The sequence below is a fragment of the Protobothrops mucrosquamatus genome, unplaced genomic scaffold (assembly GCF_001527695.2).
Source record: "Protobothrops mucrosquamatus isolate PMUCROS unplaced genomic scaffold, P.Mucros_1.0 scaffold486, whole genome shotgun sequence".
Taxonomy (NCBI): domain Eukaryota; kingdom Metazoa; phylum Chordata; class Lepidosauria; order Squamata; family Viperidae; genus Protobothrops; species Protobothrops mucrosquamatus.
Genome location: NW_015386805.1, coordinates 408,811 through 427,093, shown reverse-complemented (window position 1 = coordinate 427,093; position 18,283 = coordinate 408,811). Strand labels below are relative to the sequence as shown.

The 18,283-nt window shown below is 36.9% G+C and overlaps 1 protein-coding gene across 1 annotated transcript in view; it reads left to right on the top strand.

Annotated features, from left to right (window-relative positions):
* Positions 1-17,752: 17,752 nt before the first annotated feature.
* Positions 17,753-18,283, top strand: part of MIEF1 (mitochondrial elongation factor 1) — a 5,170-nt gene continuing 4,639 nt past the window's right edge. The window contains exon 1 of the mRNA XM_015816717.1: positions 17,753-17,782. The gene's annotated coding sequence lies outside the window, so the exon portion shown is untranslated. The remainder of the gene's footprint in view (positions 17,783-18,283) is intronic.

Below are 18,283 nucleotides of genomic sequence, written 5' to 3'. Positions count from 1 at the left end.
ATGTGTGTGTGGAAAGGGATTCCTAGTTATGTGAATAACTAGGAACATTCCTGTCCCCAGGAACTAGCTTTTTGTAGGATTGAAAAAAAATCTGATGCAGGAAGCATCCGTAAGACATGGGATTTGGGGAGCATGCAGTGGATGTATGAGGGTATGAATGTGCCAAAGCCTCTACAGCCTTTGTAGTACAGCTAAGGATAGCCTTCAATTCCATTTTTAAAACCTAGTTTCTTCTAAGAACTTTGGCATCAATGGCTGTTCTGCTTTCCTAATATATGGCCACTAAGAGAGATTTTGTCAGTGAAAATGGACATTGAGCTCATCTAGGATCTTTATATTTTGCCATGTGTGTCTGTTATATGAGGATATAAAGATGGGAGCACATACAAACTGGAAGCATAGTAGCACCAAAGAATTCTGCTTTCCATCTCATGATTATGGACATTCAGGGAAACTTTACAAACTGGCAGGGTATGAAGGTTGAAAAGCTGTCTGATTTTGGATATATTTTGGATAGCTAGCCTTTAATATAAGAATAAGATGACAGCACAACCTGTAGCCCACAGATTTGAAAAGAGTATAGCTATCACAGATACACTTCCCTCTTCTTCAGCAACACAATGTGATGTTTACATTTGCAACTTAAACAGGGTGTGTCTAATGCTTCAGAGGAAAGGAGAGGTCAGCTCCAGTGCCCGTCTTTCTACTTCTGAAACAGGAGAAGTGCAAAGGTACTTGGCTCTATGATGCCATTGTTTTGAGGACAAGATAATATTGTTGCTGTACTAATACCAATCATTTGGTTTGCAAAGGCAGAGACGAGGAAGGAGAGTGTCTATCTGATGGAAATGAAACGAGAAGCCAACACTTATAATCTGAATGCCAAGCATTTCTACGTTCCATTTATTTTTGCAGCTTTTCTTTTCAATGAAATATATCAGTGCCCCCCCATCAGTTATGTGTCTATGGCCCTAAGTCAGGACAAAAAACAGATCAAGGTTTACATTCTGTTAGCTGCTAGGAAAATAAATAAAGCAATGAGGAGGAGTTCAAAAAGAATTTCTTTGTCATAATGTGTTATTCCTGTCTGCACCTCTTTCCCTGTTTGATCCACCCAGCATTTTACACTTTTTTCTGTCTTTACAATATTTGAATTCCTACCCTTCTAGAGAATGCAAGCCATGTTGTTTGTGATTTGTCTTTTGCACATTTTGTCTGTGCAATATACTCTGTCAGTTCATCTTCTAACTTTTTTTATGTGGTGAATGTCTAAATACAGACTCTTTTCTATAGCAAAATTTCAGGAAAGAGGATTTGAGCTGGGAGAAGATGAATAGGATTTTTTGGTATGCGCTTCAAGGATGGCTCCTTCACCAGCAAAGTAATATTCTGTTACTTGAATGAATTCATCAATAGTTTAAAAATAAATTATTTTATGATAAGTACAAAAGAGCCCTGAGCTTGCTTAAAATCTGTCTTGTTACCAAGAAGAGATCTGTACTATTTTTTATCTTGTGATCAGCATAAGGATGAAGTCAATGTTAAATTAAGTTAAACTTTCCCTTTATAGATGTTGTTACCTGCTCTATCATAAAATTAAACTGAGCCAGAGAAGACACATATGCTTTATATTATGAGAAAGATTTGTCATGTCAAAGGAGAACTGTTGGGCACAACAGAAAAGAGTATTTTAGGGGTTCATGTGGCTATGCTAAAGCAAATGTGTAGCAATAGCAAAAGAACCACTAGTGAGGAACTAAAGGTAGTGAAACACCAGTTTTCTTAGTGTTTCTTCATTGCAGATACAGGAAGTGTTTTGCCTTCACCCTTGTGAGGAAATGAGAATCTAGGCTACAACTCCATTGCTCTCTGGTTCTAATTAAACTTCAACCACCGGGAGGGTCTATCCACACACTCAGTCATAAGAAGTGACAGGAGTTGATATCCAACATCAGAAGGATGGCAAGTTGTCCACTTTGGCATAGGGCTAACTCTGTCCACTGCAGTGTTCTCTTATTATGTTGGACTTCATATTTGGAAAGCTGAGGAAGACTACTCAAGAGACTATAGTTTTCAGTGCTTGTAATTCCAAAGTTCCATTAAAAAACAGTAATTAGGAGATGTTTCTTCAGTATCGATAGGAACAAGGGAAATAGAGGGGGTGCTTCCAAACTACTGTAACAGGGAAAAACTGCATTTTTATACTCAGTGAGACATAAACTGGGAGGTTGAAGCATATCTGGGTACTGGGTTCAAGTCAATCAACTTTACTTAAAAAGACAAATGAAATGTTTTTCTATATCATTATTATGGAGTTTCCTAGAAGAATGTACCCTTTCCTTCAGCTCAGTCAACATTGATTTTGACACACATATAATCTTCCATCTTTTGTATCTATTACTGTGCCTGACTTTTACAATGAATGCCCATGAATACTTAATTCACTCATTAGCACAATTTTTTTGGTTCCATCTGTCATCAAAATGTTTCTGAGCTCTTCTTTTATCTTCTACAAGTTTTTTTACACACACACCCCTTTTCTTTCCTGCATCTTTTTCTCCCTTTATTTTTTTCCCCCTTTTACTATTGTGTTTAAGGAACAGATCCCATTCTAAATGGATAAGTTAGCACTAAATTCCTCTGGGACACTGAAAGGACTCTTTGTTCTGATCTCCTCCTCTAACTGCACCAAAGTGAAACTTGAAACTGACCTCTATTGGGAGAGAAAAGGAGAATTTACAGTAAAACCTTTGCTTTAATAATATTAACAACAAACTTTTGCACAGGGCAGCTTGAAATACTTCTAGTATATGAACCATCTATTTATTTATTATATAGCTACTAGCATTCAGTTTCATAGAACAGACTGTAAGGAACTTTGCACTAATAACAATCCTTTGGGCATCTATTGTAGGGTTGGGTAGGGGAGACTATTAGTTTTGGGAAATGGCTCTTTTCTTTCTTTTTTCCTTCCCAGCCATCGTGAATAACTGGAGCTAATAGGATAATGCCTCTTAATGGTTGTTGATCAAATATATATATTTCCTTTACAGCCTTTACCTCACCCCCTTCTACTCTACTGTTTCAAACAAATATTCTGAAAAGTTTAAGCATAATTGCCACACTCAATGGCAGCCATAGTGAGTAGTTGATAAGTGGTGCCTATTTTGCAGACTGCATTTGGACATTGGGTTCTCATTTGTATAGTGTTCAGAGAACACCTTACTCCTACAACATTCTACTCCTTTTTCAAACCAGGCTGTAATATTGGTCCTAGGCTATGCCTCTCTTGAATTGCAAGTGGAGGAATTCAGTGACCTTCTTTATAAAGCATAAATTTCTCTCAATACAGAGAAGTACATAAAGAGAGAGAAGATTTTTATATTACCAGCTTTTATGATGTGCTAATTTTGTGACTGCAATTGGGATGTGCTCCGTCCTGTAGTCCATTTTCTGCAGCTTACCATAGCAGAGGTCAGGACCAGTTCTATTATTTACTTCTTATATGAACTAGGCTAATCATGGCTTTATTTTATTCTTATCTTATTATCTTTTAATCTCTTATACAATACAGACAGCAATTTAGAAGACTTCTGGAACTATACTACCACCTTTGTCCATTTCTTCTAATTCTCATTTTCTACGTTCAGTACAATTCTGACACATCTTATTTTAGCCTTCCACAACCTGCTTTTAGAATGGCAATCAAGCCCACTTAAGCAAAATCTGTGGTGGCTGAATATTAATGCAATTGCTGTCTTAATATCTAGGAAAATACTAGGTTAAGAAAAGTTTTTCTAGTTAAATAAGATATCTGGCATTAACTAGAGGATTGTATATGTTCATCATTTGATTCTCTGTGAGGTTCTTTCCTTACTTTCCCTATTTCTCCTACTATATATAGCTCCATATTATGTTCCCAATATCTGTATTACAAAAACAGGAAGCTCATTTTATTTTCTTTAGCAGACATACTGTTCAAGGAGATTCTGAATCATTTAAAAGTGTTATATTTTTAAAAAATTGCAGTTGAAACAGACTTTGAACCTGAACTGATATTTATATCGGTTCTTTGTTTGCTTCTGGCCAATCACTTATGTTTTTCTCTTTTTTACTCCTGGTTTCAAGTGATAGATGTCTGACTTACACTCATGTTCTGGCATAGATTGTAAGGGACAAATATTATGTCTGGTAAATCTATTAAAAGCTAAATGCTTTAATAAAGGAAGGGGCTGCTGTTGCCTTCATTTATGTCTACTTCCAAGATGCTATTCCACCTTTGGAGAAACATTAAAAGGGAAAATATGTTGCTTGTAAGTCCAGTGGAAACAGAGGCCTTAATAACACTACAGTTTTAGGACATAGAGGTAATTGTATTACACCATCATTGAAGTTACTAGGCTTGGTACATTGGCTTAAAAAGAAAATTTGGCAACAAGGATGCACCACTGTCCTGTATAATTACCACAGAGAGAAGTCCTGAAAATAGGACTTCTGTTTCTCAAGGAAAGGATGTGGGATATCTTATACTAGCAAACTGAAATAGCTTTTGTGGCCCATGTTGGCTAAGGTTTATGTGGGACTCGCCAAATAAGTAGAAGTCCTCTAAAGTCTAATTTATAATACCTATATTAATAATTTTCTAAGGGTAAATCAGTGTGTACATACTGAAATCATTTTCTCTGTAAATGGTTGGATTTCATTTCACCCTTAAAGGGATGTTTAAAGGAAGAAATAAAACAAATTACACAATGAAAGGGAACCTGGGATGTGTGCTTGTTTTTATTTCGAACTAGAACAGGAAGACGCTCAAGGAAGAGGGTAAGAAAACCTGTTTCTTTCAGCTCTGAATAAACACACATACATATATGGAAAAGTATGCAGTGTTAAAATATTTGTGTTCTTTTTAATGGGGTGTAGATTATGTAACCATTTTTTCTCACAGTTGTGACAGCTTGATTCAGCCATCTATCCTAGTTGTTTAAACAAACTGCATGACAATGTAAGAATATGAATTAACTTCGTCCCCACTGGATTCTGAAAAAGGCTCGTTAGCATTAGAGTTTATAATCCAGACACAGAAGAATGCAGAAATATTATATTAAATATTATATATTACAACAAATTGCTTAATATTGCTATTAATAATTATCAAGATAATTTAGAAAGGATATGAGCTGGATATTGATGGCATATGTAAATTGATAAAGTGTTTTTTCCCCATTACAAATAAAGTTATGGACAGAGTGGAAAAAGTCATTGGGAGGTCATTTTACACTAAATTTTCTCTTTCAAAGGTGGGAAGAAGCACTGCTACTTTACCTAGAGTTTTCCACTGGAACATTCTATGTCAATTGTTTTCCACTGGACTAAAACTTGGATCATCTCTCTGTGTTCCATGTTCTACATCTACACAGATCAAGAGGTGTTTTCAGCAACCTACTCTAGGGAACAATGGAACTGCAAACATAAGCTTGTTTCTACTTTATTTTTGGCCTAGGAACTATTACCCACTTTATGTAAAAAATACCCAAGGGAATGATTTTTCAAAACAAAAGTTTGTGGAAACCTTTTTTAAATGCCTATAAGATTGTTTAAGTACATTTTCCCACCTTGTCCATAGAAACAGCTATAGAAGCTTAGCAAGGAACGATCTATATAACATGATTCATTCAACTAACAAGAACAAGAAGAGGAGCAAAAAATATAAACTTCTCTGTTTATTGGCTTGAGATTTGTCTAACATACAAACAAGTTGGTGGCTGGGCCCTAATGGCAGCATCTACTTTGAGCATGTGTTTATGTAAATGCTATTTTCCCCTTGCTCCATTCCCTTACCTATTTTTGTCCAAGCAGTAGAGATAGAATCATTTTACAGTGTCCTTGTAAAAACGATGAGACTCTTGGAATACTTGAAACAATACTGTTCAGAATGGCTGTTTGATTCAAGTTTGCAACAAACCAGTGCATTTTATTTAAAGATAAGGACAAAAGTGTTTGAATATGATTCCACTGCAACTTCAACATGCTCATAATATCTGTTTCAAGCCTGAGATCTTTTATACATCCATTGTGAAATATATATCCAATGTATTAAAAGGGAATTCTACATAATTTAACCTGTGGTCAATTATTCATTAGAAGTTTAAGCATTATAAATCATGGATCCACTTCATATATTTTGTTTGCAATTTGAGATTGGAACAGAGATTAACCAGTGACAGCTGATATTATTTAAAAACATCTCCATCCCTTCAATCATTACAGCAGTTAACATAGAGTTTGGTTTTCTATTTTATAAAGTGAAGATGAACAAACACACCACAATGAGTCTTTCTGATACATGATATAATGATCTCAGACTACAGAGAAAATTCATTTTTTCAATGAAGATCAGCTTTATCATTCACTCATTTGCACTCTCACTGTACCAAGTTTTCCAAATATTGGAAATATTATTGGATTATTTAAAATAGCAATAATTGATTTAATAACATTAATAATTAGCACCTCACTAATTAAATAAAATGTATAAAAACACCTTCAAATATTAACCAGTTTAAGCAGTCTTCAATTAATGGAGAATAAAATAAGTAAGTAACGTTTTGGCCCACATTCCATATTATAATATACTCAGGACTTGTCACAGGAAAAAAGAATGTCATGTTCTTCCAACTCATTATCTGAACTGCTTAGTGCTTTCTCATTTCAGTTTTCCCCTTAAAACAAACAACTAGCCAAATGATATCTGTGAAACTCGGACACAGAGGAGAGCCCCTACCTGAGGCTGTATTCTGATCTCAGTGCCCAGCTTGGTGTGATCTGCTCCCAAGTTTGTCTGGTGGTTGAGCAAGATGTATGGTCTCAGCTGGCCCCTGACTTTATGAAAGACTGAGGATAAAGCCTGGTGGCAGTATCAGGCAACATCAGGAGAAGGAGTTGGCTGGTGGTCTTTGTGAAAGCTCATCCTTTGCCTGGTTGATCCAGTGCCTAGAAGTTGGAAGAAGGATGCTGAGTGGCTGGAGGCAAGTTATGAGATAGCATGGTTGAGGAATGATTGGGGCTTGAACCCTCTATCCCCCCTCCCCCAACATAACTCAGGTAGGAGACAGAATGGGGACTAGAGGCCTGCATTAGTTTGGTAAGATTGTGTGCTTTTTTGCCCTCCACCTCTGGTGAGAATGGGTTGGATTTTTTCAGAGGGGGATTGGCTCACAGGTGCTACGTGTCTCATCTGATGCTATCCTACCAACTTGGAGGAAGGGGGTTTAAGACTGAAGTGTGAATGGGACTTTTAATGGCTGGGGAAAGGGAGTAGGAGGTGATGGTGAGATATTGGTCAGGGGTTATATTCAGGGGAGAATACTGTGATGCCGACAGGTTATGGAAGATATGGCAGAAGCCAGGATGGGATACACACAGGGAGTGTGGAAGCAATGTCTTGTATCAATTTCTCATTCCAACCCTCTGCCTCCATCTTCAGCTACTGGTTACTGAACCTTACGCAAGCAAGGTGTTTTGAATGTCAGGTTGGCCTCTAATAATGCTCCTCATGAGGTCTGGGATTAGGAGATCAGGAGCCCTGGTGGCACAGTGGTTAGAAAGCAGTATTGCAGCTAACTCTGCCCATAGTCAGGAATTCAATCCTGACCGGCTCAAGGTTGGCTCAGCCTTCCATCCTTCTGAGGTTGGTAAAATAAGGACCTAGACTGTTGGGGCAATATGCTGACATTTATAAATTGCTGAGAGAGTGCTGTTGCTTATCTGACCCTGGATAAGATGGCTGACCTGGCATATATTGTCAAGACCTAGCTGGGCAAAGGGTGGCAGTGGCTTACTTTGAAACATGAACAGGGGATACCAAACTGCAACTCTAAGCCAGAGTGGGAGATTCCTATCGTTTTCTTAAGATCTGTAGGAGCTGACCTGCAAACAACTGTGCTTGAGTCATAATTGTGAGATTGAGTCTTAAGAATCAATAGAGAGTTCTGCTATTTTACTCACCTCCCTGCTACTTGGCAGCCTCCCTGCCTGCTCTGCTCAGTGCCACCTCTGAATTTGTAATGAAGTCCCCCAGACCTATGATTGGGGGGAGGGGGACTTTAATCTGCCATCCTTGGGGACAGACTTAGAGGCAGTGCAGGAGTTGTGACCACCTGGGATTTGACTCAGCTTATTGCAGGGCAAGTCCCCAGGGCAGGTCATAGGTTAGACTCAGTTTTTATTTTGGGGTAATGGTGATGTGATTTTGTGGTAGACAGATTGCTCCCTGGTGATCATGAACTTTATTTTTTAATGATGTATGGTTATTTCTTTTTTGTTAATGTTTATTTTTGTTGTATGTTTGCCAGAGTCATATTGTTTTAGTTAGGCTTAAAATGAATAAATAAGCTTCCTGCAAGGAATACTGTGCATTGTACAGAAAGAACATCAGCTCATATTTACAAGAAATGCCTCAGTTTTTCATATAAGGCCTTAGATTTGGAAATATCATTATTATGGTCACAAGTTTCCAATATCATGTACAAAAAGAAAACTGATGAGACAGAAACATACTCCCTCATTTTTAGTTTCAAATAATTAAAAGGAAATTTAGCTTTTGTATGATTACTGAAAACAATCTAGACAAATTAAAATAAATAGGTGAATGTTATAAATCAAGAATTCTACAGGATGTTCAAAGCTGTCTTAGGACTTATCTGAGTAGTCAAATTGAAAATGGTCTTACACATTGGTAATGCTTAAGGATTTGAAACCCAGCAACAGGATTATTCAAGCTCTTATCCAAATGTTTTGCTGAATAGAAGTGAAATACTGTCTGGAATACTATGCTTTGTGGAACTAAATATAGAAATCTAAAAAGGGTTGTGCCAGTGGAGTTTATGGAGTTTCCATGTCTCGCAATCCAGAGCAATCCTGGGTAGACAAATTGTATTTGGAAATTTTGCCTGTCCTATCAACTTTCTTTCAAGAACTGAAATCTATTTATACATTTGGAATCCAACTGTATAGCTCCAGCTACATATATTTCTTGACAGAACTGATTTTCTAGCTGCTAATTTTACTAATTAAGAGTATTTTTCCCTACCCATGTTGCTTTTGAAAATGAAACCAGAATGCATCAGTCACAACTGATCCTTATACAATTCCAGTATGGCTTCAAGAAGGTGAATAGAAATTCAAACACAGCTGCAATCCTATGCAACCTGGCCTTCTGAATAAACTGGTATAAGACTGGAATGTGTGTGCTGCAATTTCAATGGGCATATACTGTATATAATCACAACTTTAAATATCTCTTTCATCTCTGTCATATCTTCTGCTAGCTGTGTGAGGAATTGATGATACTTTTGACCAGCCAGTGAATTGTTTTTTACTTACCAGAAGATGATGCAAGAATTTGAAGAGAAAAATCAGGCTTGCAGGACTTTTTGAAGAAACTACTATTACTAGCAGAAGCATAGTCTACTGTAGTGGGAAGAAGGACAAAATATCTGAAATTATGATTCATTAATTCAGGGCCAAATTGTGGTTGTATCCCTACCTGATTTGATTTTGCTCTCCTGATGACCTTGCACCTGTCAGATTGAGAAATATTTAGATAATGGTGTATACCTTACATGTAATGCTAAAGCTTGTTTGGCTTACTGTTTATTTATTCTTGCTCTTAGTTACAGAACACTTCATTAGTTACAAAAAAAACTTCAACATATATTTGCTGAAGGTACATTGCATTCCTGGTCCATTCATCAAGACACAAACACAACACAATGAAGGAATCAAGCAGAACCAATATATAAAATAAAACTTTTCCCTTGCAATGCAGATGAGTCCAAAATATTCTCTGAATATCTCAACTGAATGGAATGGAAGCAGACTTACTCTCATAGCAACAGTTTATGAATTTAGATCTGAAGGACCTGATATGGTAGCATGCAACAAGCTCTGCCAGAGCCAGAATAAATTAAGCAAGCTAAGGAAATAACAACAAAACAACAACAACAACAATAATAATAATACTTCTGAATGTAATTTCTATAGTGTGGGTTTGACCAAAGGTTTTGCATTTTAGCTCTTTCACGAGCCTTAGTCCAGAATGCCTTAGTCAGGGACTAGAGGGAAGTTGTCGCAGGATGGAAAGAGTAAACAATAGAATGACAGCTAGCAACAAAGGTGCACTTGATCATAGCCCAAAGATTTGGGTGGAGTTTAAGACTGCAGTCCCATTACAACTGAGACTAAATTGCCTCTTATGCTTGAGAAGTTTATAGAAGATTCTTAACATCTATTTGACTGCTGCCTGGATCTTGAAGATTTGCCCTATCTAAACAAAAGTAGCATTAGCTGGCTCAGGAATTCTGGGAGTTGAAGTCCACGAGTCATAAAAGAGCCAAGGTTGACTACCCCTGCATTAGAGGAAAACAACATTCAGATCAGTAAGTAACGTAGTAGCTGGTGCAGATCCTACTTTAGCACAAAGAATGTGTGTTTACAGAGGTAAATCAAGATTTAAACATATTCTTTTACTAGCTAGACTGAATTTCTTATGAATGAGTAAGTGGACTGGACATCAGTCCCAGTGACCCTAGGAACCTTCTGCTAGAAGAAAATCTGAAATATATTTGCACAAAAATCTTTTTAACATACAGACACACTTCATCTCATTCCAGCATCTTTTTAAAGGTTCTCTTCTGTAGTTGCTGGTTTATTAGATAGCAAGAGCTTTATTAGAAAGAGCGTTTGGAGGGAGAAATGTTAATATTATGATAATGATTTTTATAAAAAAAGACTCTTGAGGTTGATACTTAAAAGCGCTTTGAATTATGAATGTAACTATTGGTTATGTTTTTCACCTTGGTTTCTGATATTATATGGACATTTTAATTACCATTTTTAATTTCTTACTCTGATTTAATGTATTGTTCTATGAATGGTTTAAAGTAAATTGATGAGATTGTAATCCACTAAGAGTCTTCTGGTTGCGGTGAGAGTAAATTGAACAAACAAATAAAAATAAATAATATAATAATGCAAAACCATCTTCTACTATCATTTACTCCTAGTAATCATTAAGTTTATAACTGCAGAAAACTGATGCATGCAAAACTAGATTCCAGTCTATCTTGATGCTGGACACATCCTTTGATGCTTCAACTCAATAACAATTCAATCAGATGGTGCCTTGTAAGACTGGACAGTGGTTCAAATGTGTTTCCAAAAAGAATCTTCAAAGTGCACAAATATAGCATTGTATATGCATTTTTTAAAATAGCTGCAAGATTTCAGGAAAAGTCCCAGTTACTTTAAACATTGACACAAATGCTACATTTATTTTCCCATTTTTTCTAAAACACCATTTTGAAATAAAATCTGAAGTTTTCCACAATTCTAGTAAATTACCCTTGTTTGCCCATCAATACTGAATCATTATGACTGTCTTTTTAAAGGCCCTTCTGAAACCTTGGGACATGTGGGGGTTGCTCTATAACTGGCCATCCTCTTTGCACTATTTCCAGATTACATAAAATGTAGGGAACTAAATTGGTTTAGCAACCAGCTATGCAACTTCCTTTCCTTTTTTTCTGAACAAGCCTGAACTCTGCTCTATGTAACTCCAATGCCAACAACACTTCCTCTTTGCAATCTATGTGTGTTTTATATACTGAAATCAGCAGGAGGTAGTAAGCATGACATTTTACCAACTACAGATTCATTTTTTAGACATTAGATGAAGTATGCAGAAAAAAAAAATAAGTCTCCCAGGGAAGTCATAAGTTTGGATATTTCATGAAAAAGAAAGAGGAAAGAAAATAACAATTTTGTCCCTTCATCATACCAGTACAGAACAGATTTTGGTACACCCAAACCAAAGTAATATATGTTTATTTTATTGTAAAATATTAAAGTCCAAGTTCAATCAAAACGTTATGTTGGCTGTAGTCCATTGGACCATCTTGTAAATCCAAATGCAAATATAATCCATCTCTTATCTTTTTATGCCCAGACTTTCAAAGCCTAACTGCAGGCCCTAGAACAAATAGACCAATCCCAATCTATGAATGATATAAAAACTACCATATCAAATTGTACAATGACTCATAGGAACTTGTGACATGGCAAAAGCAATTTGTTGCTAAATATACAATTTAGAACTGAGATAATTGGTTTTATGCATCCGTAGGGGGGGGGGGGAGCCAGAATCACCTTTGTTTCCCTATAGTGCTTTGAAACATTTAACTTATCTGTGCTATAATACTGTGTTAGCCTATAAAATTCCCAAAAAAATTGAATTCACCCAACATAAAAGGCTACAATGTGGTTGGCTACTTTGTGTCTCAGTGTCTTATATAAACCTAACTTATGAAGTTCAGGGCATTGTGCAAACCTAGCCATTACATATATTACACATACAGTATGAAAATCTCTTACAGTAACTTTCCTAAAAGTCAAGCTTTCACCAAAGCAGAAGGTAATTATGAGTCTGAAATACCAATAGGCACAAGTATTTAGGTAAGCTGAAAAAAATCTTATTAAAACAGTTGAGAAAGAATTTAGCATTCAATTTATTATCCATAGTGATGCAACACTTTTACTACATGGCTCTCCATAACTTTATGAAGTCCCCCAAAAATATTGACATAAGCTAGAGACCCTCCAAAAATTGCAACAAAATAATTTACAAAGTGATGCTTGTAAATTATCAAATGCACAAAGGTTAATATTAACTGTTTTTAATACTTTTAGATAAACTTATACAAGTTAAATAAAATGCAATTTTGTTCTAGTTACAACTATTTCTTTCAGTAAGACTTCTGGCATACTACTCAATGGGAAAGCGCCTATTCTTGCTTTAAGACCAGCTAAAACAACACAAGACTATTCATCTTCCGTATTTTTGAGGATTCTTCATTCACCAGACATTTCCAAGACACTGTCTTATTCTTTGTCTCTTTTACTAATGAATTCATTTTAGAGTTTTGAAACCTTCTTTGAACTGTAGATCTCCTGGCAGCAATCTCTGACTTTGTTCCCTATTTCCCCTCCCCTTTTGAGGATACCCCGTAAAGAATTCTGGTGATATAAGTGGCTTATACTCTCTTTTCTGGTATTTTGGTTCGTCTTTACAAAAATTCTGCCCCACGGGAGGTTTTCATATTCATAGATTTGGAAACTGTTCAAAATTTTCCATAGGGTGTAAGCAAGAAAAAATAAGCAAATCTCTAGGTCCTAGCATCATTTCTCACCCTGGTGCCTTCTGTCTCTGTTTGATATCACTTTGATAAGTGATATTAAAGTTAATGTCCAGTACCCCTGATGTGGAGACATCATGGGAAGAAATGTGTTGTGCCCTATTTAAATAAAATTCACATGAACATTTTCAGAAGCAAGTTCACATTCTTAACTTAGGAAAAATTATATATCCCACTTTTGCTGCATTTTAGTCCTAATGAAAATAGAATTAAAGCATGCTCAATTAAAGTCTTTGTCAAAGAAATATATCATTAATATATTAATTATGGAATTATCAAACTTAATCATTATTGATTGTTAATTAATTATTATTGTCCTTTTTCTTGTTAAAATATAAACCAAGACAACACGCTGTATACCAGGCACTGGAGATTGTTATAGTTAAAAACCAATAATATATATATACATACATACATATACATACATACATACACATACATACATACATATATATATATATGTATGTTTCCTAAATTTTTGGATTTCTTCCTCCCATATTTGGGCCGACAGGGTGCATCAAAAAAACACTCAAGATATGTGTGTGTGTGTGTGTGTGTGTGTGTGTGTGTATGTATGTGTGTGCGTGTGTGTATATATAAAAATAAAATAAAGTCTTTTCCACAAAGGAATAGAACAAAACTAAAAGGGAAAACCAGGGAAGGTCTAGTTCTGTAAAATCCTACCTTCCCAAAACATTAAGATACTCTTAATGTTTTGTCTGTTTCTGTACCAAAAAGCAAGTGGAGTACATGCCCCCTTCCACTGCATGTTTATGTTCTCTTAATTTCTGTTCTGAAAATGAATGTTCATTGTCCATAAATCAACCAAAAGGCGGCGCTGTTGATTTGATTCAAGCATGCTTCCTAATCTACCACCAGCAGAAAAAGAAGTGCTTCATGTATATCTCAGAAATCCTCCTGCTGATTTTCTATCATGTTTTGTCTCCATGATCTCAAAATTGATTGCTCAAAGCAAACCCGAGTTTCATTCCAACACAATTTTTGATCTAGAAACATTATTTCTTCTAGTTCCTATCCATATACTCTCTCAACATGCAACTTATTATTGATGATTATTATAAAAAGAAATAAGACTTCCTTGTTGACTTTTTGTGCTAATTAGTTTTCTCAAAGCTTGAATGTGTATTACTAATACTGAAAACCCTAATGAATTTCCTGTTAGCATTTACACTTCATAGTGTGGCTATAGTTATGTCAGATTGCAGGTATTACATATGGGGCTGACAATTCAGTCCTACAAGTAGTGAATTCAGAGGAGTTACTCCCAGACAAATTGGAGTCACGATATATTTGAATACTGCTTAAATTGTGAAGAAAAAGAAACTTTTGGCCAATTCCAATGTTTCTCAGTTTACCTTACATTCAGTCAACATCACATTTCTGAAACAGTAGTAAAAAATTCTAAAGAAAAAAATACCCCATCAACCCTGGTTGAATTTTAAATCCTATTTGGATTCACAGGACATTCTAACCCATAAAAATGGCAGAGGCTGAACTTACACTGCAATTGAGAAGAATTTCATCCAAACCAAGCCTCAAAATTAGAAAAAAAAATCCCATAGGCCAGTGGTTCTCAAAGTGTAGACTCGGGACCCTTTGGGGTCCCTGAGACCCTCTCAAGGGGTCAGCGAAGAGAAATAAATGTTCTAAAATGTCTCTGTTTTAAATCATTACATAAAATATCAACAGATATATCCTACAGAAGCCAAAGCTGTCTGGGGTCCTCATATGTTGTTAAGAATGTAAAGGTAACCCACAACCAAAATATTAGAGAACTGCTGATGTAGGTCATTGAATCCACTTTTTTTACTTGATACAATAAATCCATACCTAAGTATTTTTATATACTGAACCTAGTAAAGCACATAATTGGCTTCAATTATAAATCAATAGAATTGTTCCTAAGAAATTCCTCGTAATGTTCAATTTGTTGATATTTCTCCAATATAGATTCCCATCAGATCTATATTTGTCCTCTGTGACAACAAACATTAAACCGGATGGATCAACAGAAAGTCATTTGACTTGGAAAACTCTTGCCGATCCAAGCCACGACAGCAAACAGGAATATCCTGTTTTTAGCGTTCAGAGATGATACTTTTAAGAAGGCAATGGAAAGACAACATTGTAAGGGCGACCCTTGATCGGGCAGCTGGGAATGCAGGCGGTTGTCCTTTTTACGCATTTCGAGGGCATCAGCGTGGGGGAAGTTGCGTGAAATTCGAACTATCAGGACGACCGCTAGATGGCAGCAAACACAGAAAAAAGGAACTCGTGCCTCCCTGATCCGGTCGTCTGAGCTGACATTTCTCCGGAAGTCTGACGCAGTCCTCTCACCCCAGCCCACCATTCCGCACCACCCACCCACCGCCTCCCACTTCTCACGCATTGATGGACTAGGACAGGGGTAGGCAACCTTGGCTCTTTTATGACTCGTGGACTTCAACTCCCAGAATTCCTGAGCCAGCTTGGCTGGCTAAGGAATTCTGGGAGTTGAAGTCCACGAGTCATAAAAGAGCCAAGGTCGCCTACCCCTGGCTAGGACAGGGGTAGGCAACCTTGGCTCTTTTATGACTCGTGGACTGGCTCAGGAATTCTGGGAGTTGAAGTCCACGAGTCATAAAAGAGCCAAGGTTGCCTACCCCTGGACTAGGAACTGAGACTTTTTTTTGCGGAACCGTTCCCTTTCTATGGTAAAAGACCCGCGACCCGGAAGCATATTGTTGTTTGACCCTGGGAACTCTACCGGTTACGGGAAGAGGCGGGCTTGAGAGCTCTGAAGCGCGGCGGCTCTGCTCTAAGGCATCGAAAGCGGAGTCCGTTTCTTTTATTGTCGCAGGATTTCCCGCCCTCTCAAGGGTGAGTCCCAGCGCTTCCAAAAGGCTTCCGCTTACCCGTCCGCGGCGGTCCTCCCTAGGTTTTTTCCATGCGTGAGACCCAGCTCGGAGTAGTGGGAGCGTATTGTGAAGGAGGAAATGTTTCCTCTCTTGCTAGATTCCTGTGATGGCCTTTCATTGTCTTTATTAGGTCCCTATCCCTCTTAATAATAATAATAATANTAATAATAGTAAAGTTGGAAGGGACCTTGGAGGTCATCTAGTCCAACCCCCTGCTCAGGCAGGAAACCCTATACCATTTCGGACAAATGGCTGTCCAGTCTCTTCTTAAAAACTTCCAGTGTTGGAGCATTCACCGCTTCTGGAGGCAGGTTGTTCCACTGGTTAATTGTTCTCACTGTCAGGAAGTTTCTCCTTAGTTGAGTGCCCTCCTTCCTCCTCTTATGGAAGGAGACATCTACCCCAGGCTGCTTAGTCATATTACTCACGTTTGGGGTCTCGCTTGAGCAGTTCATAACCAGCTTTGTGGAAAACATGCCCATTTTACAAAGAGGCACCGTTATGGGAGGTTTAAGTCGAGCCTAGATACACCTAGATCAGTGTTTCTCAACCTTGACAATTTTAAGGCAGTGGACTTCAACTCCCAGAATTCCACAGCCAGCAATGCTGGCTGTGGAATTCTGGGAGTTGAAGTCCACATGCCTTAAAGTTGTCAAGGTTGAGAAACACTGACCTAGATGGCCTTTATTCTATGATTGCTAAATTACCACCCATAATGCAGATGTGAAAACCTTTGGGGAGCAGGTCAGTTAAACAAAACAGGATTCTGCCCAGATTCCAGAATGTCGAGCAATAAAATAAAATACCACAAGCTGAGAAGTTGTGATATATGAGGAAGGAATTGGGACACGTATAAGATTTGAAACATTTCACTTGGTGAAGTGGTATACTATTAAATAGATAAAAGCTAAACTGGTGAATGAAAGACCCTTTGGGGTTTGAAATAAGAGCACTGCAGACTGTACTGTTAATCATGTAGAAACGTAATGTCCCTATTATCTACAGGAAGATAATATTTTGTAATGACCATACATTTTCTTTATTAGTTATTACTGTGCTAGTAATTCTAGTATTATGAATTACTGGATTTATTTTTATGATTAGATTTATTTTACTCATTCTTTTAGAAAAAATGAAATGACTGACGTAGATATAAATTCTCAAATTACTTTATTTTCTCTGTTTTGTGTGTCTTTAGTTCACTATTCAACTCGTCCTCCATGGCAACGTGGAGCCGTGAAGCTGTGCTAAACCTTTATCGTGCACTGTTGCGTCAGGGACGTGGCTTGCGCTACACGGATCGTGACTTCTATCTCAGCTCGATCCGGAAAGAATTTCGCAAGAACCAGCACCTTACGTCCCCAGAAGATAAAGAGCGACATTTTAAAAAGGGGCAGTTTTTTTTGCACAGTAAACTTGGAGGACTTATTTAGGAAATTCTTTTTTTCCCTTGTCATTTTTTTTCTTTTATTTTCCTTAATTTATTTAGTAATTTGAACTGGATGGTCAATATCAAGTCTGCTGCAAATCTGTAAAAAACCAGTTCCCCAAAGTATCCTACATATACCCCTGGGAGCATTTCTCCTTCCTTTTTGCAGATGCATTAAGCCTCAGGTAATATATATAGAGAGATGTATTTTGCTATTTTAATTATTCATTATTTGTACAGATAAAAAGCTGATCTTAGTAATTAGATTACTGAGTACTAATCTGAGTAATTAGAAATTAATTTTTATAGTAATAAAACAATTCTAGCATGTTTGAAATTGGCATTATGAAGAGTGTACTGTATATGCTAATAATATTACAAAATTAATGTTTACAGTACAGAGGATGGAGAAATTTATATCCAGGTTTTGTTCCTGTACTGGCAACTCTTATTTTGACTCCCCTTAAATTCTGGAAATACGTTTGTCTAAGATGCATCCATTGAAATATTGGTTCATAATTTTACAGTTCTAGGCTTTTTGTGCAAGTATAACTTGTCCGTCTGCATTTTTTTTTTCCTTGATGTTGTTTGCAATTATGTTTTAGTAGTCCTTTTTCAGAAACTCCCTTTCAACATAAAATCCTTTTTTTAATTAGTTTCTGCTACTGAGGAATTCTAATAGCTCT